The sequence below is a fragment of the Pleurodeles waltl genome, chromosome 4_1, assembly GCF_031143425.1.
Source record: "Pleurodeles waltl isolate 20211129_DDA chromosome 4_1, aPleWal1.hap1.20221129, whole genome shotgun sequence".
Taxonomy (NCBI): Eukaryota; Metazoa; Chordata; class Amphibia; order Caudata; family Salamandridae; genus Pleurodeles; species Pleurodeles waltl.
The window spans coordinates 418,687,340-418,711,195 of record NC_090442.1 but is presented as its reverse complement, the minus strand read 5'-3'; the positions used below and the strand labels follow the sequence as shown (position 1 = coordinate 418,711,195).

Genomic DNA, 23,856 nt, shown 5'->3' with positions numbered 1-23,856 from the left:
GTTTAACCATCAAACTAGTGATGCCTTATTTAATAATGGACTTTCTTTTGTGAGGGGGTGAAAAAAACAACAAAAAGTTGCTTCGTTTTATGAAAATCTTTAGGTCTGTCAATGCAGTATGTAAGAGCTCTTTTAACATCTAATGTGTATAGAGCTCTTCCAAAACTGATTCTGAGTGTGGAAAGAACATATGTAATTCCACTGACTGACTAAGGTGGAAGAGGGAGACCACCTTTGGAAGGAACTTAGGGTTAGTGCGAAGTACTAACTTATCATTATGTAGCTGGAAGAAAGGTTCTTCCAAGGTTAATGCCTGGAGCTCACTGACATGTCTGAGTGAAGTGATGGCAATGAGAAAAGCAACCTTCTAAGACAGAAACTGCAGGGACCAACTGTGTAGTGGTTTGAATGGAGGATTCCTTTTAGATGCTGGTGGAACCCGTGATGGAATTACTCTTAAGACATTTCATGAAGGCTTTATTGACTAGTATTTTGAACAAAGACATATGCTGTCTGTTTTGAAGGAAGGCAGCAAATGCTGCTAAATGTACCCGTATGGATGTGAATGCAAGGCCAGAGCACTGTAGATGGAGCAGGTGACAAACAACTGTGACCTGTGAAGACTTGGGCAGCATTTCAGCAACCCCAGGTGACTTTTCTCTGCTCTCTACTACTTCTGCTCTCTACTGATGAAGGTCTAAACCCACAAACAAGAGACTGGAGATAACAGCACTACCTCACTAACTTTGGTGAAAAACTACAGCAACTCTGAAGTAAACTACTGCATTAACCATAATGCAATGGGGTGCACTGTGCTGGGATGAGAGGCAGCGTGCTCCCTTCCTCCTTGTGTTTAAAAGCCTCCCTTGGGCCAATGAGCTGACAAGCTCACTTGGGATGCACCTGTGTGCCTGTGGAGTGGTACTGTGACCTATGGAGACTTGGGCAGCATTTCAGCAACCCCAGATGACATTTCTTTGCTATCTTCTTCTTCTGCTCACTATTGATAAAGGACTAAATCCAGAAACGTGTCTAGAGATGACAGCACAACCTCACCAACTTTGGTGAAACGACACAGCAACTCTAAAGTAAACCCCTGCATTAACCAGAATGCAATGGGGTGAACTGTCCTGGGATAAGAGGCAGTGAGCTCCCTTCCCCCTTAGGTAATGACCAATGTTTTGTGTTGTTGCGTCAAGTGGATTGCTACTTTTAAGACATTAACAAACAAATGTCTTCCATTTAGCTGAATAACATGCTCTAGTAGTAGGTTTGCATGTTTAAGAATGGTCAGACAGTCAGGTGAGAGACTGAGATAACCCAAACTCTATGACGTTAGGAGCCAAATTGCTACATTGAGTTTCCTGGGATTCAGGTGCCTGATTTCTCTATGGTTCTGAGTGAAAAGGTCCGGGCTGAAGGGAAGCTACTTGTGAGGGACTACTGATTGTTCGAGAAGCACTGTGAACCAGGGCTGTTGGGCCCATTTGGGAGCCACTACTATTAGTGTGAGGGATGTTTCCTTGAGCTTCCAAGCCAGAAATGCAAAAAAAGGAGAGGCGGGAAAGTGTAGGCAAATACTCCTGACCAGTTCATCCATAGAGCAATGCCTTTGGATCAGGGGTGTGGGAACCAGGAGGCAAAGTTTGGGCATTTTGCAGTGTCCACTGTTTGGAACAGATCTATGTCTGGAAACCCCCAACTTTGGAAGTAGTAGGGGAGTAGGAGTAGTGGGTGCAGTTCCCACTCGTGGACTTGTTGCCGCATTCTGCTGAGGTGGTCAGCAAAATTGTTGTGTGTTCCCAGAAAATGTTCTGCTAACAGTTGGATCATGTGAAGGAGAACCCAACGCCAAATTGTCTGAGACAGGCATGATAACTGTAGAGAATGTGTTCCCCTCCTGTTTTTATAAAGAGTACATGGTTGTCATGTCATCTGTTTGGATTGGACCTTGCTGATCAGATGAGGAGTGAATGCTTTCAATGCTAGGTGAACAGCTTGAAGCTCTAGATAGTTAATGTGGAGACCCTGGTGTCTGGTATCCCAAAGACTTTGGACTATGCGATTCTATAGATGATTACCCAAACCAGCCTGTGATGCATCATTTGTCAGTATGGTATGGGGAACAGGGTTGAGGAAAGGCTGCCCTTTTAACAGGTTGTTTGTGTTCGACCAGTGCACAGAGTAATGAGTGCAGCTGTCTATCTACACTAGATCTTCTAACTGACCTGTGAATGAGACCACTGTAGCGCTAGACATTCCTGCAACGGACACATGTGTAGTCATGCGCTCGGCACTATGGTGATGCACAAAGCCATCATACCCTGAAGTTCCATGACAGTTCTGACTGTGAATTGTTGATTTACTTGGAAGCTCAATATTAGGGTTTAGAAATTGTGTATTCATGCTGTATTGTGATAGGCTAAAGTGGCTAAATCCACTTTAGTGTTTAGAATAGCCCCCAGGTACGGTTGGCTCTACAAAGACTGAAGGTGAGACTTTTGGAAATTGATGGTGAATCCTAAATGATCGAGTAGGTCTATGGTAGGCTTGAGTGTGTTGTTGACACAGCAGGAGAGTGCTGGCTTTGATAAGCCAGTTGTCTAGATATGGGAAAACATGGATGTTTTGTCTGCACAAATGTGCTGCCACCACTGCTGGGCATTTTGTGATACTCTAAGGTGCAGTAGTGACCCTGAATGGAAGGACTTTGATCTGGTAATGGTTGCAGAGTGATGTGCTGGGTGTATGGGAATGTCAAAATAGGCATTCTTTAAGTCTAGTGCTGAGAGGGAATAGTCTTGTTGGAGAAGTAGGATTACATCTGGTAGGGTGGCCATATGGAAATGCACTGATAGGATGTAATGATTTAAGGGCCATAGATCTAAGACTGGTCATAAAGATTATTCCTCTTTGAGGATAAGGAAGTATAGGGAGTATAGTTCTGACCCTTGAATTTGTACAGGGATGTGTTCTATGGCTGCTTTGAGTAAGAGATCTTGAGCTTCCTGTTTGAGCAGTGTTAGGTGTTGCGGAGAGAGTCTTCGAGTGCTAGGTGGAATATTTGGATGTGTGGTAATGCGCTCCAGAGAGTAACCATGTTGGCTAATGTCCAACACCCACTGATCTGATGTTATGGATCGCCAAGTGGGGAGAAACTGTTGCAGTCATCCCCTGACAGTTGTGGCATGATCGAGGGGAAGGAGAAAGAAGTCACTGCTTTGTGGCAGGTGCAGCACCATGTAGGGAAGAACCTTTTCCTATACCTTTTGTGTTGCTGCCCCAGTACGTGCCCATGTAGTAGCCTCAGAGAGAGGATTGATGACTATGGTCTTGGTGGTATGAAGACGAGCCATCTGAAGAGGTTGTTTTTGAGTCTGCCTTACAGGAGAAGCGGCGAAAGGAGTTGGTGGTTGTTGTGCACCCATGGACTTTGTAACCTCAGTAACTTTTTTTCATTTTCTCAAGGGCCCGTTCAACCTAAGGGTCAATAAGGTGTTCCTTATCAAAAGGGACATTCTAGAAGCTCTGCTGGACTTCTGGCTTAAATCCAGATAGGCGCAGTCAGGCATGGTGGAGCAACAAAACACTGGTCCTAATGTCCCTGGCAGCAGTGTCTGCAAAGTCTAGGGTGCATCTAATTGAAGTGTTGGAAACGAGCTGCCCCTCAGCTACAATCCTCTGCCCTCTCTTTCTATCCTCCTCTGTGAGGAGTTGGAGGATTTATTCTGTTGTGTCCCAGTGGACACAGTTGTATCTGGCTAATTACCTCATGGTGTTATAAATACGCCAGTAATTGGTGAACTACACTGCAAATCTTTCGCCAGAAGCATGTATAAGCTTACTCTCCTCATCTGGAGTGGCACTGGCAGCCTGTGAATTAGCCTATTTGCGGGCACCGGAGGCAACCAGAGAGCCAGGTGGAATTTGTCCCGATATAAATAGGGTCAGATTTACATTTTTTATCAACGCTTGGAGTGATAATACAGGCTCGCATAGAATCTTTAAGAATATTGTCAGTATGTTTTAGCATTCCCTTGAGCATAGGGAGATATTGTGTTGCCCTTTGTGTTGTGGAAAGGGCTTCAAAATCCTCCTCTATAGGTTCTTTATGGAGTGGTACATAAGGTTATGTTACAGCCTTGCTAAGAAGTACCTGACAGGAGGTGGTATCATCAGGAGGAGATGGCCTAGCAAGGTACAGGTCAGGATCTTTGTCCCCTTGGTGGTCAATGTCATAGGCTGACCAACGGTCTGGGGACTGTGGTGCATGAAAGGTACCCTCCCCTGTCCCATGCCCACCAGTGAAAGAATTTGGGGACCCCTGATGAGTGATGTTTAATAGATCACCCTGAGAATTAAAGGGAGAGGGTGAGGGTGGTGTAGGTGAATGAGAAGAAGATGAAGGAGAATGCAAGGGACTGGTGGCCTTCTCAATCTTCCTCTTCTTGGTCAGCACCAGCAGATTAATGGCCTCTCAGAAGAAATGTTGGTGCTTTGATGGAAGTGGCGTGGAAATCACAGTCTTAGCCAAAATGCACCCAGTGTGAAACTGTATTTGGATTTGCCTCTGACGGGCACCTAGCCTCTCTTGCATCTTGTGGACAATTGGTTCCACTGGATTACCAGAGTCAGATCTCTGTGCTGACTACAAAATATTCGGAGCAGAGATAGATTTTTCTTTTGGTGCCAAAGTGGTTGGTGTTACAGGTGGAGCTGGCCGGCTAGGCCCGAAGTGTCGATCTTTAGCTGATGTTTCAGTGCTGAGCCTGAGAGTGAGGCATCCAAATCGGATTTTTGGTGCCAACCATGGCCTGTTGGCAGTGGTGGCCCAGGAGCCTTATGTTCGGTAAGAGCCAAATGTGTTTTAGGTGGCAGGACGGGGATGTCAGTATTCAAAGTTCGCTGACCTAATGGGAGAACCTGCATCTCAAGGTCGAATTCTATTATAAGTTGGAACCCTCAACAGAAATAGCTTTTTTCTCGGCTGCAAAGGCCTCAGGAGCTCATCTTCTTTGACAACTTTGTATCAGAAGATTTCCGGGTGTCTTCGACCCCTCTCTGCTGCACCTCCCTGTGATGTGCCCTTTAGTCTCACAGAGTCTTTTTGGGCATAAACAATTGGCGGGCCTCGCAGTCCTCCTCTCTCTGGTCTGGAGAAATACAGAGGTTAAAAACCTGATGAAGGTCTGTCCGCTGGTACTTAGTGTGGCACCTCAAGCAGAAACGCAAAGGCATCCATTCCATTGGCAGGGCATTCTATGGGGAAGCCGAAAGGGATAGAAAGATAGGCCCGGTAGGGCGAGGCCCAAAGGGCTTTTGTTAAAGCGTGCAGATTAGACCGGCGATAGTTTTATGATTTTGAAACACAAAGGTGGGAACAAAATCAATAACAATTCCGACAAGGGTAAGTGTGGATAGTAAACGGAAAGGTGTCTGAAATGGTTTTGACCTGGAGCAAGATGATACTTGTACAAACCTGACAGCGGAAAGAAAACAATCTAACAATGGAGTCGATGCCCATGCGCATTATCACCAAGAGGAGGAGACCACTGTACCTCATGACTCAAAAGACTTCTTTGAAGAAAAACATCTTGCACACTCTTGGACCCGACACTAGATGGCAGGAGTATGCAGAGCATGTTTATCTACAGGCACATATGACATTAAACGTGTGTATGGAATGTGTATGAGTGTGGTGTTTAGGTTTGAATGAGAGACAGTGAATAACGGGTGGGGTGTTTTTGCTCTATACATATCTTGTTAGTCATGGTTGTTGTATTTGGTGGAAGGATAAATGAGTGTGCCCCTGGGGTTGTATTAAGACATATATGACGAATACATATAAGATAAGTAGAATGAAAATCATTTATGAATAACAAAAAAAAAATACTTGAAGGAATTTTGTGTGTCGGTGACTATGTTGGATGAATTCCATTTATCAAGGTAGCCTAGTTATACAGGAATGTTATCTATGATTGATGCCATTAAGAATTATATTACTGGGACTACGGTGGGGCCTGGTGGTGTGCAGATGGTAGCAGTACTCCACTCCTGCCGTGTTTGAAGATCCTGTCAGTGCACCCAGCCTAATAGGCTCAGCATAATGTGCACTGTCTCACTGGAGGCCGCGGGGCAGTGCTGCTTCTGCTTGCTGTGCGACTGGTCCATAGTGGTTGGGGGTGGGGCAGAACCTGTTTGTGTGGCTCTTGGACCCCCCCGCCCTTTTCCTTCCTCGACATCCAGTGCAGCAGACCCTCTGTTACTTGGCTTACACTGACATCTGCCAGATCTTCATACCAGGTGTTCTCGGTATCATCAAATAGGTGGGCGATATTTGTCAGGGTCCCCATATCCCTCCCATTTGTCTACTGTACCAGGCCTCTCAAAGACAAAAGGATCTGTCTCCAACTCGAAAAGGCATGGCTTCGGACAGGCATCTGGCAACACCATGTAGGAGGCTGGCTCAGTATATAGTGTACACCCATAGGTAATTTCAGAGTCAGTCAATGATTTACACACAAGAAAGAACCACTTCAAGAAAAATGAAGTATTATTTATTAACAGACAGGCACTAAACTTACGTTGGTATATTTCCTAATTGGAGATATGAACACACAGATATATACTTCAAAACAGGTAGTGTAGGAAGCTGGCTCTCCTTATAGTGCACTAAAAGGAAATACACTGTGCAGACAGTCCAGTGGAATCTCAATTGGTATTGCAGAGGAAAAATCAGATAAGACTAATGCCCTAATCTGTGGTAGTGTGGGCAAGCAGTTAGGCTTATCAGAGGGTAGTGCTAAGCATTTGTTGTACTCACAGAGGCAATAAATGAGACACAACCGCAAAGAACCGCAAAGAATAAATTCAAAACCAATTCAGAAAAATAACATTTCTTTATGTACATGTTTCAAACCCAAGAACTTCGTAATCCGGTAAGTAGATTTACAAGCATAAATACATTGAAATTTAAAAAATCTGCAATAATTCATTTCAGCAAGGTTAACCTATAAGAGGAAAACAAGAATGCAGTTTTGCAAGTACATGATTTACAAATCCAGTCTTCGAGGTTTTAGGTCAACACTAGGCAAGGTTAAAAAAAAAGTACTAAGAGTGCAGAGGTCAAAATCGGAGTCAGAGCCCAATGTTAACCAATGGAGACGGGTTGAACGAAGATGCGCTGCTCATGGGTGAAGAAAGTGGTGTCAGGGGTCGATTTCCTAGGGTTGAGATAAGCACAAGCGGGGTCCACAAGGCAGCACCAAACTTACACCCTCAGTGGCACAGGGGTGGCTGGGTGGAGAGTGCCAGCACGGAGTTGGGTGCAAAATGTTGACCAATAGAGACTGGGGGAAACCGAAGATGCGCTGCTCACAGGTGAGTAAAGTGGTGACAGGGCTCAATCTCCTGGGGTTGAGGTAAGCATGTGAGGGGCCACAAGGCAGCATCAAACTTACACCCTCAGCGCACAGAGCTGGCCGGGTGCAGAGTGCCAGCATAGAGTTGGGCGCCTGATGCAAATCAGAAGGGGAGATCAGTTTTGGTTAAAAGGCTGCAGGCTTGGGCAAGGATGCTGAACGAAGAAAGCCCAACTGCCCAGGTATGTTCTGATGCTAGGGGACGTAGGGACACCGACGGTTCAGCTCCCCAAAGCCCAGGGGCTCCTGGTGCAGTAGTGTCCTTTGGTGTTGGGAACAGCTTACCGGGTAGGTCATCGTCAGGGGGAGTCTTTGGCTTGGGGCTGCAGGCTTTATTGCAGAGTCCAGCAGGGGTCAGCCCACGGTGGACTCCGACTCAAAATTGTTGGGGAACCTTCACAGGACCGGTGGGCCACTTGGTCTCAGGCTGTGGATGTCGGGTGCAAAGGTGGATCCTGAGGCAGGTTCACGGTTCCTCAGGGCAGAGTTCTTTTTGTTTTAAAGTTGGTTTCTTCTTGAACAGGTCTGATGTTCTCTGAAGATCTTGATCTTTGTCGAAGGCAGGCAGTCCTCCCAAAGCTTTGGAGGTTGTTCAGCTGCAGGACAGGTTGTCTTTTGGGGCAGGTTCGTCAGACAGGCCAGTAGGGCTTGACTCAGGTCAGTTGATGTTTGCAGTCTTCTATGCTGATGCAACTCTATAGTGTGCAGGTCTTCTTAGGTTGTCAGGAATCTGAATTCTAGGGTTCAGCGGTGCCATATAAATACTGAATTTAGGGGAGTTATAGGGAGTGCCAGGTGCTATTTAATGGGCTACTTTCCTTTAGGGTGATAACACCCTTTTTATGGCCAAAAGTGGGGTCAGGCACTGGGGGATTGGCCTTCTCTACCATGTGGAGAGGCCTGAGTCGCATTACAAATGCAGCAAGGCCTTTAAAGCTCCCCAACCTGGAATGTTCATCCTGACTGGACGAAATGTTAGCACCTCCGCCCAGAGCAGGCCTTTGTTCTGAACCCTCTAGAGCACTGGACCTCACCTCAGGGGCCAGAACTCTGTCTAAGGTGGTTGCACTGGTTTTGACCAGTCAGTGCCCACGCTAGGAGATGGTAGGTTGAGTGTATGTATTAATAAATCCATCAATTGATTCAGTGAGTGTTTATTATTACAAGATATTTGATAACAAAAATCCTTATCTTCAATGAAGCCATCAAGTAGCTGGGGAACACGTAATGACCAGTGTCCAGCACATGTACTTAAAATTGCTGCCCTGTTCCCTTACTATGGCCCTCGTTATGTACACGGCGGTAAACACTGTCGACCGCCGTGGCGACAGCGAACAGAAGACCGCCAATGGCTGTGAAGAGAAACCCGCCATATAATGATGTAGGAATCAGAAACCAAGAAAAATCTCCCTGCCACCAGTCACCGCCAGGACTTTGTCGTCGGAAATGCTGGACCTCCCACCCCGCCACCGCTGAGCACACAAACTCCACGCCCTCCAAATAATGATGCACAAATCACCGCAGCGGTCAGTGGAAGCCGAACGACCATTGGCATAACAGACCGCCACAGTCAGCAAGTGGACCCAACAGTAAGAAATGCACACATTGGCAAGTTCGAAACCCACATACCTGACACACATCACCAACACTATAAAACACTCACAGACACACCCCAGAATCCTTTGAAACAAAACTAGAACAACTGATGCAGAGAACTCCAGAAGCAGACACCAAAAGCCACAATACACAATACATACATCCAACCACACAAGAGCACCGTCACCTAGATCCACACAAGACACCATTCACAACACACACCATGGCACTCCCCAAACACCCACGCTTCACAGAAAGGGAGCTAAGGACCATGGTGGATGAGATACTGAAGGTCGAGTCACAATTATTCGGGGCACAGGTCCAGCACACACCCATCGCCATGAAGATGGAGCTATGGCAGACAATAGTGAACAAGATCAATGCAGTGGGACACCATCCACGCACGAGGGACGACATGCGCAAGAGATAGAACGACCTGCGTGGGAAGGTGAGGTCCATGGCATCCCAGCACAACATTGCAGTCCAGAAGACTGGGGGAGGATCTCCAACAACACCACCTGACTGTTATGGCCATCCTGCACCCTGAGGGACTCACTGGAGGAATGGACTCGGGTAAGTCATCTACAATTAGCCCATATCCATCACACCTGTAATGCATGCACCACCCCACCCCTCCAACAGCCACCAGGACCACTACCCCACCCAGCCCACATTCACAACACCCAGTCACCCTGCATGCCTACAAACCCACTAACAGGCCCACATCCATCCCCCTGTACATAGCCACCTACCCCTGCAAGGAATCACAAAGGCACAACACCACCTACAATGCACCTCCACATCCTAAGCAAAATGCAATGCAAACATCACAAAGGCACCCTGCATGGCCTCAAAGTGTAAAAACCTGCACAAAACAACCCAGACCTGTGCACCCCATCCGATCAGGCAATTGTAACACACATGTCCATTCCCCCCCCACAGGCACCACCACCCATGCCACCCTGACGGACAGGACAAGGAGAGGCAGTGCCCCACAGGGAGACAGAGGCACCACCCAGGACACAGGAGATGGACCCCTGGACATTGACGAACACCCTGGCCCCTCACACAGTTCTGGACTGTCACCATCCAGCAGCCACACCCAGGACACCATTGACATTCTACCACCCAGCCAACATCATCAGCCCAGGGCAACCAAACCCACACCTGTGTATCCAGGCCACAGACTGGTGGAACACATGGACAGAGGCCACAGTCACCCCCCACCAACAGGCAGGAAGACAATGGCCCCAGTACAAGTGGTACCGCCAGACCTGTGCAGGGGACACAGGCACCGGGGGCTAGGCCCAGTGGGAGAGCATCAGTGGCCCAGAGGGGAGGCCACAGGATGGATGGTGCAGCCCAGGACGCGATCTCTGAGGTCCTGAAAGCATACCACCATACCCAGGACAGATTGGCCCAGATAGTGTCCACCCTGGAGCAGAGTCAAAGGATGCAGGAAGCACACCAGCAAGAGGCCATGGAGCAGTGGAAACTGCACAATGCCATAATGGCCACCATAGCAGGTGCGCTGCTGCACCTTGTCCCAACACAGCCTGAGGCCCCCACAGACCAGGAAGCCCCTACTACAGGCCAAGATAAAGACCGGGCAACAACATCAGCAGCAGCAACTGGACTTGTGCCACCATCTCAGGAAACACAGGAGACCTGCACCTCAACCTGTACAGGCCAACACCAGGCGCCCAAACGGTCCCTCAGGCCAAGATATGGGGCAGGAACATCTGCCAAGACCAAGCCCCCCCCCCCCCCCCCCCTCAAAGAAGTGACTCTGGCAAGAACTGTCCTCCAAGTGTCCCACTGAACCAACAACCAAACCGTGTAACAACAACACCAAACACTGGAAATGATAGATGGACATACCACTACTGCCAACAAATGCTGCAACTATGTTGCCATATTGTACAACCACCAGTAGCCCACTCCCATCACTGTAAACTGCACAATGTAATCCCTGCACCAAATAAAACACCAGTTCACCAATTACAATCTCCCCTGTCATTATGTCGAAACACATTGAAGTATGGATGCAATTGTATTATAAATCATTTATTCTTATCTGAGTAGCAGGAATTGCACCCCACGCATGACATGTTGTTGTGCCAACTAAACTGACAAACAATTTTACCATAATGTTACATGTCCTATGCAGACCTAGTGACAGTGGCAATGTCTATTGACCCAACACCCGCCTAGATGAAAAGGCACACAGACAGTATGCTGCATAGACAGCAATCTCATTGATTAGTCCCACATAGTTACTGGAAGTAGAGTTGTATCAGTTGGTTCCTGGAATGTACATCTTCCCCCACCTCATCATCACCATCACTCTCATCCCCTCTCTGAGGAAGCTGGTCTGGATATACAGCAACCTCCTCCTTCAAGAGGGGGGTAGAATTCCTCACAGCCACGTTGTGCAGCATGCAGCAGGCCATCACAATTCTACACACCTTTTCAGGCTCAAAGGCCAGGGAGCCGCCAGAGATATGTAGGCAACAAAATCTAGCCTTCAGGAGACCTATTGTGTGCTCTAGCACCATCCTAGTATGTCCATGGGCCTCATTGTAATTCCTCTCTGCATCTGTCCTAGGATTCCTCATAGGTGTCAGAAGCCAACGCATGTTGGGGTAGCCAGAATCACCTAAAAAAGGGGGCAAAACAGGACTGTCAATGACAACCCTCAGTGGCAGACAGCCTGGCTGTCTGCTATGTGGCAATAAGTGTCAGACCTACCTATGATCCATCCTCTGTCCCCTTGTAGTTGTTCCATCTTGTGTGGCACACTACTATTCCTTAGCACAAAGGAATCATGGACTGATCCGGGGAACAAGGCATGTGAGATGTACTGGTCTGCAGTACACACCAAATGAATATTCATGGAATGAAAGTTCTTCCTGTTTCTGTACACCTGTTCACTGACTCTTGGGGGATGAGAGCAATGTGGGATCCATCAATGGAACCTATCACATGGTGTACATTGGCAAAGGCATAGAAGTCAGACTAGATGGCAGGGAGGTCAGCACTTTGGGGAAACCTCACATAGGACTGCAGATGTCGTACAAATGCATTCAGGAATCTGGAAAGTATAATGCTAAGCATTGGCTGTGATAAACATGTACTCATGCCCACTGTCACTTGAAATGAGCCTGTGACCAGGAAATGGAGTGCAGAGAGCACCTGCACTTCAGTAGGGATGGCATGCTGATTATGATTTGCCGGTCTCAGTGCTGGATCCAGTTATGCACGAAGTTCATGAATAGTAGCATGAGTGAGTCTGTAATTGATAATGATGTGACGCTCCACCATGGTCCGCAAATCAACAAGTGATCTGTACACCAATGGAGGCCTCCCTCGCCACAAGGGCCTGTACCTAGGAGGAGTATACAACACATGTGAGGAACACACATACATCTGCCCACAATGTTTCCTATTCAGCACAGCTCGCATGATTGTCGACGACACATATGCACAGTATATGTGACACTGTAGTAACATGTCCTCAATGATACATCAGGACTTTTCAGGTGAGTAAATGTATATTTGTTCATGCCTATGGGTGTTTGGGGACAATAGGACCTGCATGGGACAGATGAGGATTTAACAACTGCGTAGTTAAGGCCAAAATGTCTGCCCCCTGTAATCCAGAAGTGCTGTGGTGGAAGTGACCTCATACCGCTAGCGGTTGACATAATAGCATAAGGCAGTGTTTACCGCCGTGTGCAAATTCATTGGTTAACATGGTTGTCAATGGGTATTCTTAGCGTATCATAATCTCCGCTGGCAGTGACAGTGCACACCGCTGCGGTGCGTACGCTAACTCATCACCCTAACTTCACTTGACTAAGGGATCTCGTGCATTCAAGTACTCCACTGAGTGTACTGCTGTGTCCTGCCTCTGGTCATGGAAATGGCACATGTAGCAGGGGAAAGGGCCCCGACCTTCACCAGCGAGGAATTGGAGAAGCTCGTCGATGGAGTCCTGCTCCTGTACGCCAAGCTCTACGGTCGGCCAGAGGTACAGGGGAGTAGGAGGATTGGGGGGTATGGATGTGTGTAATGGTGGTACATTACTTTAAACATGTGTGCACGTTTGACACTGTATAGTCCAGGGTTCCTGACATGCTGCATGTGTGTGTGCTGTTATGCTGTTATACATGTCCGTCCCATAGTGGACGTATAGCCAGCTGTATGTAATGGCCATTGTCTGACCTCTGTGTTCCTTTTTCTGTGTGTCCCATATAGGTCAGCGGCCATCAGAAGAGGGGACTTTGGCAGGCCATCGCCAGGGGGGTGCGGACCTTAGGGGTCTACAACCGGTGGAGCACCCATTCCAGGAAGCGGTCGGAGGACCTGAGGCGCTGGGCGAGGAAGATCTGTGAGGCCCAACTGGGGAAGTCCTCCCAACAAGGAAGGTTTGCCGGTCGGGCACGGACCCCCCCTTATACAACGCATTCTGGCAGTGGCGTACCCGGACCTGGATGGGCGCTTGAAGGCTGCACACCAGTCACAAGGGCGTGAGTACAAAAACCATACTTGGGCTCCTTGATGGATGTGTGTGTGTGTGCGGTCGTATGTATGCTGTCTAGCGGCAGGGACTCATGACTGATGTCCATCTACGTAATGACCCCCGTGGGGAGTAATGTTATAATGGTCAGGTCTGCAGGACTTTAGGCCCTTTAGTGCTGTGGGAGATGGCTGTAGAGCAGGGTTGTGGCCACTAGTCAGGGGCATAGTGGCTGGTGCTGCATGGTCTGAAAGTTGCAGGGTGGGTGTATGTATGAACCACTTATGTACCTCCATGCAGCTATTTACAATTGTCTCTCCTGTTTTGTCTCCCCATCCCTGTTCTCTTGTGTTGTCTGTGTACATCAGCATCATCTGGCGAGGGAGCTGAGGCACCAGCGAGTGGGTATGCAGCGGCCCACGGTTCCACTGAGGCAGAGTCGTCCGAAGCCAAGGGGACCAGTAGGTTGGAGGGCGAGGGAAGTACCACAGGGGAGGCAACTACCACTGGAGGTAGTGACTCTGATACCTCCTCCGATGGGAGCTCACTGGCAGTGGCGGACCCTAGTGGGCCCACCCATTCTATGTCACTGCCCATACCATCACCGCCCTCCCATTTGCTCCCAACCGAGTTGCCTGTGGCCGCTCACACAGAATAGTGGGTGTCTCCTTCGCCCCAGATACCTCCTCCCCTGCCCCAGTCAGCTCTGCTGCCCTCACCGAGGAGGCTATTGACCTCCTGAGAACCATCTCTGTAGGACAGACAACCATCATCAATGCCATCCAGGGGCTAGCATTAGAGGTGCAGCAGACCAATGCCTATCTGGATGGCATTCACAGTGCCTTGTCTGGCCTACAGAGATCTTTTCAGGCTCGGGCCTCCTCTATGACGGCAGCCAGTGTCCCTGGTCATTCCATCCCCCCTCCAACCACCTCTACCCCTTCCAGCACCCCACTCCTTTCACTCGTCCAAAGCACACATTCGACATGCAGGCACACACCTCAACACACAAGAAGCACACTTAAAAATGCAAGCACCACACCTCCCACCACAGGCATATACACAGCCAACATACACAGGCACACACCAACATCCACTTCCCCCAGTGTGTCCACATTTTCCACCTCCTTTTCTGTCTCCTCAACATGCACACCCACAGGCACTGCACCCTCATACATTGTTGTTGACCCTATTCTTGCAATCACCACAATATCAGACATCCATTCATGCACCCCAGACACCACACCTGCACTCACCACAACGACTTTAGTTGACACATCCAGCACACTCACCAGACCTGCAGACACCCAGACAACATACATTTACACTGCCAGCCTGTCTTGTCCCACTGTGTCCATCCCCCCTCCCAAGACACTCCAACGCACCAAAACACCCACCCATCACACATCCACCACACCTCAGCATACTGTCCAGTCACCTGCACCCATGTCACGCACACCTACACCTGTCACAACCACTCCCTCTAGCTCCACTTCCATGCCTTCCTCCAGGTCCACCCCAATTGCCCTTAAGAAACTTTTCCTATCCTGTATAGACCTATTCAAACCCACTGGCCCACCTCGTCTCGTCCCTAAACGTGCCTACCTCCTTGCCCTGTTCACTCCTCCCAGGTCACAGCCCGCCCCTGTCTGCCCTTCCTATTCCCGTGCTACCCCCTGTGAGCAAGAGGCCGCGTACTGGCCCTGGAACATCTGCCGCACCCCAGGTCAAGTCTGCTCCACCTGCCTCAAGGTCCAGATCCAAGCCCCCTCCACCATCCAAACGGAAGGACCAACCCCCCCCCCCTCCCAGTCGCAAGTCCCCGCCCCCACCATCCCCTGCCCCTGAGGTGCCTTGATGCCCCATTGTTGCCCCTATGAGGTGGAGTACCTTTGCACTTGTGGGTGTCAAGTTGGGGCCAATTTGGCCCATCGGACTACATACACTAAACTGGCCATCGGCCTTATGTTGCACTTATATTCCTCATTGAGCTGAATACAAATTCATATGTGGCCAGTGTTGTTTATGGCACACATCGTTTCTTTGGTTGGGGTAGTTGGGCACATGTGTGTACTTTGGGCAGGTTGGATTTGCCTTGTGTCGAGTAAGTACCTCTTGCTGTGGGGTGTATGTCTTGTGCTACTGTGAAGGGTTGTGGGTGTGTTGCAGGGTGGGTGGAGAGGGCAGGTATGTAACTGTGCCCTTTCTTCCCTTGTGTAGTAGGTGCGGTACTTACCGTCGTCATCGTCGGCGGTCTCGGAGGTATATGGCAAGGAGCAGCGCTGGCACGATCTGCAACTCTCTATCCATTTCTGCTTCGGCGTGTTGTGTGTGCCTCCGGTGAGTGTTTCCTTTTATTTGTTTTGTTTCTGTCTGGTTCTGCGTGGTGGTGGTTACCGCCCCGGAACTGACGGCGGTCTAGTGCTTTAATTTTTTAATGGGCGGGTAGGGCCTTTCCGTCGGACTGTGCGTGGGCTCTGCAATCGTTGTCGGTACTCCTCTGCTGGCGGTGAATGGTTTTCAGGCTGCCTGTGTTTAAGGTAGTTAATTATTTGGCATTCCGGACCGCACAACTGTTGGCTGTTGTTACCCCCACCGCTGCCGGTGCAGTGTTTACCACTGTGTTCATAATGAGGGTCTATGTCTCAGAATCGACAAAGACATAGCAGTGGCTCATGCAGGTATGCACTCACATGTAATATGACGTGCCCTGCATTTAGGGCTGGAAACTTACATATATTGTACACAGTGCAAAGGGGACAGGGCACACAGGCTGTGTGCCAGGTCATGTTTTCATTTTAGTTCTGCACCAAGACACTTAGCCTGTGAAACCAGCACTGTGTGCACTTAGTGAGAGGGTTCCTGAGGGTGGCACAATTCGTGCTACAGCCCTCAGGGGCCTTCCTTTAGTATCCCATGCCATAGGTACAAGTGGTACCATTTACTAGGGACTTACAGTGGAAGCTAAAAGTTTGTCAATTGAGAAAAGTGACTGTGCAGTTTTGGGGAAAAGAGATCTTGCACTGTGGACCTGTTTAACAGGGACCTAGTGCACTTTCAGTTGAAACTGCACCAGAAACCAGGCTCAAAGTGTGTCTGTGTCTTTGGGGGTGGGTGGCGGTGTCAAAAGTGGCACTTTCCTACAGATAGGTACAAGTATATGATAACATGGGCCCCTATGGGGAGGGCAAAACCATATACCAACAAAATGGGTAAATAAAGACACAGCTCACCAAGACTGACAGTCAGGAATCCTAAGGACTCAGGAAGTTCTAGAACACCAAAGGTAAGTAGCTGGAATTCCCCAGGAGCCCGTGTTAAGAGGTGTTCCCGAGTGTCGGGTGTCCCACAGGATAACACTGGCAAGTCGCAGTTAGGAAAAGGTTGGAAATAGACCATTCCTAAGGGACCCCGAGGAAACCTGTTGAAACAAGGAAGGTTCAAGAGTACCCCCACTTGTGGATACCCAGAGAAGTGGAGTACCTACACTAAGAATCCCAGGTGCATAGGTGTGAAGTCATGTCAGAACCTCCAGTTGGAAGTCAATGGGGATCTTGGCTGTCCAGCTGCTATAGTGACCTGTTGACCAGGTCATGTAACCCAGGCATGGATGCCAGACAAGGAGCACATGTGAAGAGAGGGGACAGAGTCCAAACCACCCGGAGGCGTCCAATGGGTGCAGGAGGGCAATGCCTACCCTGCTCATGGATTCTTTTCTGTTGGGCAGTTGCCAAGAAGATGTAGCTGCGGCGTCCAGGCGGTGCAGAATGTTCCCAGGATTCGTCCAAGAGCTGTCCCACAATGGTTGTTGAATGCAGAGGGGTCAGCAGGACCACCAACAAGCCTTGGAAAATGCAAAAGGAGAGCTGTACAAAGAGTTGCAGTAGTGGGACCAGCAAGGACCAAGAGATCCAACCGTTACAGGAAAGTCAGGACCGGCCCTCAGCAGCAAAGAGGACAAGCAGAAATCAACCGAGATCCCCAGGAGGACCCTCTGGCAGCAAGCACAGGGAGTCGTGGGGAAGCTTCAGCAGCACAAAGATAGATGCCCATGTTGCAGAGGTTGCAGGGAGGATGTTGGTCTTGGAGCTGTGTGATGCTTGAGTCTGGGGCTTCTTGGAGCTAGGAGGTCTTCGAGCTGAAGAGTCAATAAGCCTTGGTAACAACGACAGACTGATGCACAGGGGTCTTCCCCCCCCCCTTCAGCGGCTCCAATGAGGGGGCACGGTCTTCACAGTTGCAAAAAAGAAAGGTCAGACCTCTAGAGAGCCAAAGAACTACCACCTGTGCTGCAGAGCCTTGAAGAGTCTGTGGGACAGCGGATCCACAATCCAGTCAGACGCCGAGGTGCCTGCGGTTGCAGGGGAGTGACTCCTTCACTCCAAGGGAGATTACTTCTCGGTTTCCTTATTGCTGACAGAGTCCATGTAACTCTGGTGGATGCACTGCCACGGAAGTTGCAGAGTTCTTGCAATGCTTGGGGCCAAAGTTGCAGTAAGAACCCTCCTACCAGTTGCAGGCTTGTCTTGGTTCCTGGCAAAGTCCAGCGGCAGAACCCAGTGTCCAGGTCTCAGAAGAAGCTGTGAAGACGAATCTGGGGTCCCAGGAAGGAGGTCGATGACTACTGTGGTGACCCACCTATCAGGGACACTACTCAACTGGACTGACCAATCTGCTGCTCCCACGGGCCTCTACTTATCTTGCTTCCATGATGGCAGAATCAAGTGGCCACCTGGTAGAGCTCTGGGCACCCTATAGGGGAAGAACTGGTCAAGGAGGTGGTCACTCCCCTGTACTTTGTTTCAAACCAGAGCAGGAGCCTGGGGGCTCCTGCACCGGAAGGAAGCGGTTTTGGAAGAAGGGCACCAAATGTGCCCTTCAAAGAAGTCTAGTGGCACTCAGGAGCACCTGCACCCTACCCAGAGAAAGCTTTTTCTAAACGAAAGGGGGTAGCACCTCTCCTCTAAGGGAAATCTTTAGTTTTGCCTTCACCTGCCTGAGTTAAGCTCGGCAGAAGGAGGGCAGAACAGTGTCTGGGGTCGGCGGCAGCACTGACTTGCAGATCCTGCAAGGCGGGAACCGGAAGACATGGGGGATCCTCTGAGGAACTCTCAAAGTACATGGTATTATGCAGCTAACACTGAAACCGGTGTAGCTGCATAACTCCAACATGTTTGATATCAAACATGACTAAGTTTGTGGAGAAACTAATATGTAGCTAGACATTTTGTAATGACCAGTGTACACCACAAACCTTAGAGTGGTTTCCCTGCACTTAAAAACCCCAGAAACTCAGAGTCTATGATTTGTAGGGGTACCTCTGCTTGTGCAGGTACCCTCACACTTTGAACCATGCACCCTGACCTTGGGCTGAAGGGCCTACCTTAGGGGTGACTTTTAGGGTAAAAGTGCAGGTAAACCTTGTATTTGGGGTGAAAGATTCATGCACCATTTCATACAGGCTGCAATCGAAAGCCTGTAGATACAGTTTGCATGGGCTTCCATGGGTGGCATAATACATGCTGCTGCCCATGGGGGTCGCCTGGTGTACCAATGCCCTGGGTGCCCAAGTGCCATATACCAGGGACTTAAAGGGGTACATCAGTATGCTAATTGTGGGGTATAAGAAATGCTTACCAACCAAATTTAGTGGAGAGAACACTGGCACTGGGGTACTGGTTAGCAGGATACCAGTGTACCAGAGTCAAAACACACGGACACCAGGCAAAAAGTGAGGACAACCACGTCAGAAAGATCCTACTTTTCTACACACCGGTCCTGCTCTGTGTCAGAGTCGAGGATAATGGGGATGGCATCATCGATAAGGGTCGACAGTGCTGTGGACGTTGGTATAGAAGCAGACACTGGAGAAGGTCTTGGACTCCCTGGTGTCCCAATCTGGATCAAACACCAGATCCAAGGGAGCACCCCCTCCACCCCACCCCCCCCAGTGCAGAGGGTATACCCGCCAGCTGAAATCCAGTAGGGGTCCTTCTTGAGCACATGGGGCCGGAAAGCGCTTGAGACGGGTCGGACCACCCAAAAATAAGGTGCAAGTCCACATGGAATTTTCTAAGTTAGGCGGGGGTCGCTTCAGAAAAATTGGGAAAGTGCATAGTCAACCATGGTTGGGGCTCCACAGAGGCACATGGCTTGAAGTGAGGATGCTCCCTTATCTCGGCTGAGGAATTGGACGGATGCAGAGCATTCAAAGACCTCATTGACTTATTAGATGTGTTCTATTTCTTTGACTTACCTGATGACGACTTCAACTGGGACTACGACCGCTGGGCGCAGCTCCACGAGTGGTCCCGGACCTTCCACTAGACCAGGATCTTGATCATCGCAGGGTCACCGGACATCGGGTGGCACAAAGCTTGAGGGAGCGCTTCCTCAGCCCCTTCAGGAGCATGGCGTTGCAATACTCGCAGGCCTTCTAGTCATGCTCTTTCTCGAGGCACCAGAGACAGTCCAAATTGCGGTCTGTCACAGACATCTGCCTGTGATAGGCACCACATGGTTTGAAACCCTTTGATTTCTTGGGAGACATTCTGTCACTCCAGGAAAAATGTATTTGTGAAAAATCAAAAAAAAAATTAAAAAGTCCAAAAAAGCCATTCAAAATGTGACTGAGAGGTAGCTCTTCATGGTACTGCGCTATCTGGTGAGGAAAAGAAAGCACTGATGTCAGTGAACCGAGCTGGCACCTACACAGATACTGCATACGTCACTTTGAGCACAGACAATGCAAGACGTGGAGATGAACTACGCCACCTAACAGCACCCAGGGAAACTGCTTGAAAATTTCCAGATCCAGTCTGCCACCTGTGAAAATGGAAGGAATCTGCAGCTAGAATTTACCAAATGGAGATGGACAACAAGTGCTGGGCTCCTGCGGACATTGCAGGTTGCTGACTTGACTGTACTTGGCCGAGGCCCGATCGGACTCCGGAACATAATAGGGAAGCACCGCTATGCTACCTCTGTCTCTCAAACCAAATAGCAGATACACCTCACCCACCTCAGATGCCCCCAGCACAGTAGATTGATGCACACCCTGGTTCATGCAAACCCTGGTTTCCCTGCACTTAACCCCAGAAACTCAGAGTCTAGGGTTTGTAGGGGTACCTATGCTTGTGGAGGGGTACCCTCATACTTTGAACTGTGCACCCTGCCCTTGGGCTGAAGGGCCTACCTTAGGGGTGACTTTTATCGTAAAAGTGCAGTGACCGCAATATAAGGTGAACCTTGTATTTGGGGTTCATGTGGACCAGAATCATCATCCACTGCACAAATCTTACAGGCCATCAAGGAATCTCAGGCAGCCTTGAAAACAAAAGAGGTGAGGTAAGACTCAATGTTGCACTCCTTCGCCACTACCTATGAAACATGGTGGAAAGGGTCGCCAAAGGAGAAGAGCGCACTCAAGGACGAGGTAGCTGAACTGCACACCATGATGGGGTGCCTATCAGCAACGTTTTGAGCACTGGAGGAGTAAGCCGAGAATGTGGAGGGCAGGGATAGATGAAATAACTTGCATCCGGTGGGATTTCCTTAAGGGTCAGAGGGCAACAACCCTTGAACAATGTATTAGTTCCTGCTGACCGACAGACACACTCTTGCTGTATTTTGTGGAGAGAGCACAGAGATGTCTGCAACAAAGGCTGGCAGCCAGGAGCCCACTCCGTTTGTTGGTAGCAAAGGTCCTCGACAACAGAAAACGAAATGGCATTCTTAAAGGCACAAAGGCTGCACAGAAGCTTATCAGACTATACCCGGGCAGTGCAGAAGCAGCAGAAATCCTTCAACGAGGTTAAACATAAACTGCCTGCAATGTAGATGCAATACATGCTCATGTTCCCTGCCAAACCTCAAGTTATTTTTAACTCTAAATTGTCTCTGGAGACGATGTGGGATTGGGTAAAAAAAAAAAAAAGAAGGACATGCCTCAGTGCTTCTGTCCACCAGCTGTTGATGGTGCCAGGGACAGAGAGGGCCTCCAGAGATTGGAGTGGGACATGGGAGGAGATGCGCCAGAGAACGGGACAGACACAAACAGAATTCTTGGGTTCCTCCAGTGGGGAGGCAGGCCCTCTTGGTGAGGATTCACAGCCAGGATCAGCCCCCTGGTTCACCCAGTGGGCCCATCGGGAGCACTGATATTGTGGGTCAGAGAATAACCAGTTCCTTTACCTGGCCCATTTGAATGTCACTGTCCTGACACCATGCTATCTACTAGGGTGGCTGGGGGTGACCTGGCTCCCAGACTTTCTAATTTCTTGGTTTACATATTGCCACCAACATATTCTCCTTGATTACATACGGGATGCCTTAAGCCTACTGCTCTAATATTAATAACTTGTTAATGGAGCTTGTTGGGGTAACAGATGCTTCTGGGGTGGTATTATGGGGTGTAGAGTAAATAGGGGGTTGGGATATTATTGGTCCGAATGTTCAGTTCTTAAGGTTGCATTCTAATTTTCGGTTATGAATTACATGCACCCAACCTCACGAGTCCCCTAACGCAATGCACAGTAGTCACTGGTGGGACAGCCCTGGTCTATGAGCCAATATATTTTGATGGCTTTCTTTAAAGTTTGTTACTGGAATGTCAATGGTCTTAATGACCAGATTAAAAGACACGCTAGCCTTTGATTTAATAAAATACATAACACCTGCAGTGCTCCTCCTGTAGGAGGCCTCCTCCCAGGTAGAACAACGAACAGGTATGGACTTTTGTGCAAAAATGAAGGAGCCCATTTACAAGGCCTGAGGAGTACCCATAAAAACGGGAATATTTCAGGGAGGAGGTGGGACTTTTATGGCATTCGTAAATAATGTTAAATACATCCGTGTGAGACCGTGTAAATACAACCTGTCTTATTTTAACCACTGACCGCAATGTTGATTTTGTTATTACTAGTCAAAACAAATACGAATAGTTTAGAATTAAAAAAATCGAATTCCATTAATTCATCATCTCCTCCTAATTCCCTCTATTCTCTACAGTTGTTGTACAATTATGTTTTGGTTAATGCTATACTAATGAAACTGTTATTTTATCAGTTTCCAATTACTTTTAACAAGCATGCCAAACAATTAAATATCTCAGGTGTTGCCAGGAATATTTCCGTCTTTATGTATCTGGCAGCATATTCTCAGTACCTCGGGAGGACTCCACGTCTTCACCCCGTCCTGTTCGCTTTGGTGGTCCCCAAAGGTATACCCTGGGCTGCCTTCATTTCTCTCTATATAATGCTCCTCTATCCACTGTTACATTTTCTTTTGGATTTACTTGCTACTCCTAAGAAGATAATGTCATAATTGTTTCCCTTTCTCCTCTTCTCGTTCAGTCCAAGCTAAAACGTCTGCCTGCCTCTTTGCTCTTGTAATTTCTTTTCCATCTGCTCCACTGTGGTTCTCTATGCTGCCTCTACTTGATTTCATACTTGATCTTTCACCTAATTGTCCAGAAAATGTTTTCATATTTTCAAAATCTGTAATTCCATATATGCAACGTTTCTAAAAGCAGATTTATTTTCTGTTTTTCGTCTCTGAAACTGCTCCTCTAACCATTGATTCTTTAACAACTCAACTACTGTACATCTTTGCGCGTTCTTCTCCTTAAATATATCACTACTTCATTCCAGAACTCAAAACATTTCTTTTTTTTTCCCTCACTACTAAACAAATATATGTCCCTGTTTCACTCAGCTCGTATGGCGCCCTCTACCCTTCTATTTCTTTTTATTTTCTTGTTTTTAAACGAGTTCACTCTCACCTTCCTCCTCCATTCTACATCCTGTTTTTCTATATATTTCCTTTTTCTTGTACCTCCCTGTACTTCTTCAAGTTTTCTATAGTTTATAAGTTTTCTTCTTAATCCATTTAATGAGCTCCCTGTTCATTACAGAAATGCATTAACTCTACCCACTTTTAGAAAATTGTTGACAGAACACCTCATAGCACTTGCTAACCAACCTTGATTATCTGAATGCAAACTGTATCGTTATACGCCCCTGAATTTTTTGTACTATTTCATTATTATTCTGAAGCATTCTACGTGTTATAAAAATACAATTAATAAAAAATACAAAAATGTAGGTCTCTAATGGGGACTATCTGAAATAGATATTAGCATGAATAGGACAAAATCACAGAAAATGTTTCTAGTCAGCATGACATAATGAAAAATTACATTATGTTTATTACCTCCAACCCTCATCTCGCCCTAGGGATGTTTGGGCCCCACTGGACATATTTCTGCACCGGCAATCAGAATTGTATAATGATATGGCACCAGTGCGCTACCCTTGA

General features: G+C 48.3%; 1 protein-coding gene across 1 annotated transcript in view; it reads right to left on the bottom strand.

Moving 5' to 3' along the window:
• DHTKD1 (dehydrogenase E1 and transketolase domain containing 1) overlaps positions 1-23,856 on the bottom strand; it is an 871,206-nt gene that overhangs the window by 345,808 nt on the left and 501,542 nt on the right. The gene's annotated exons all lie outside the window — the stretch shown is intronic.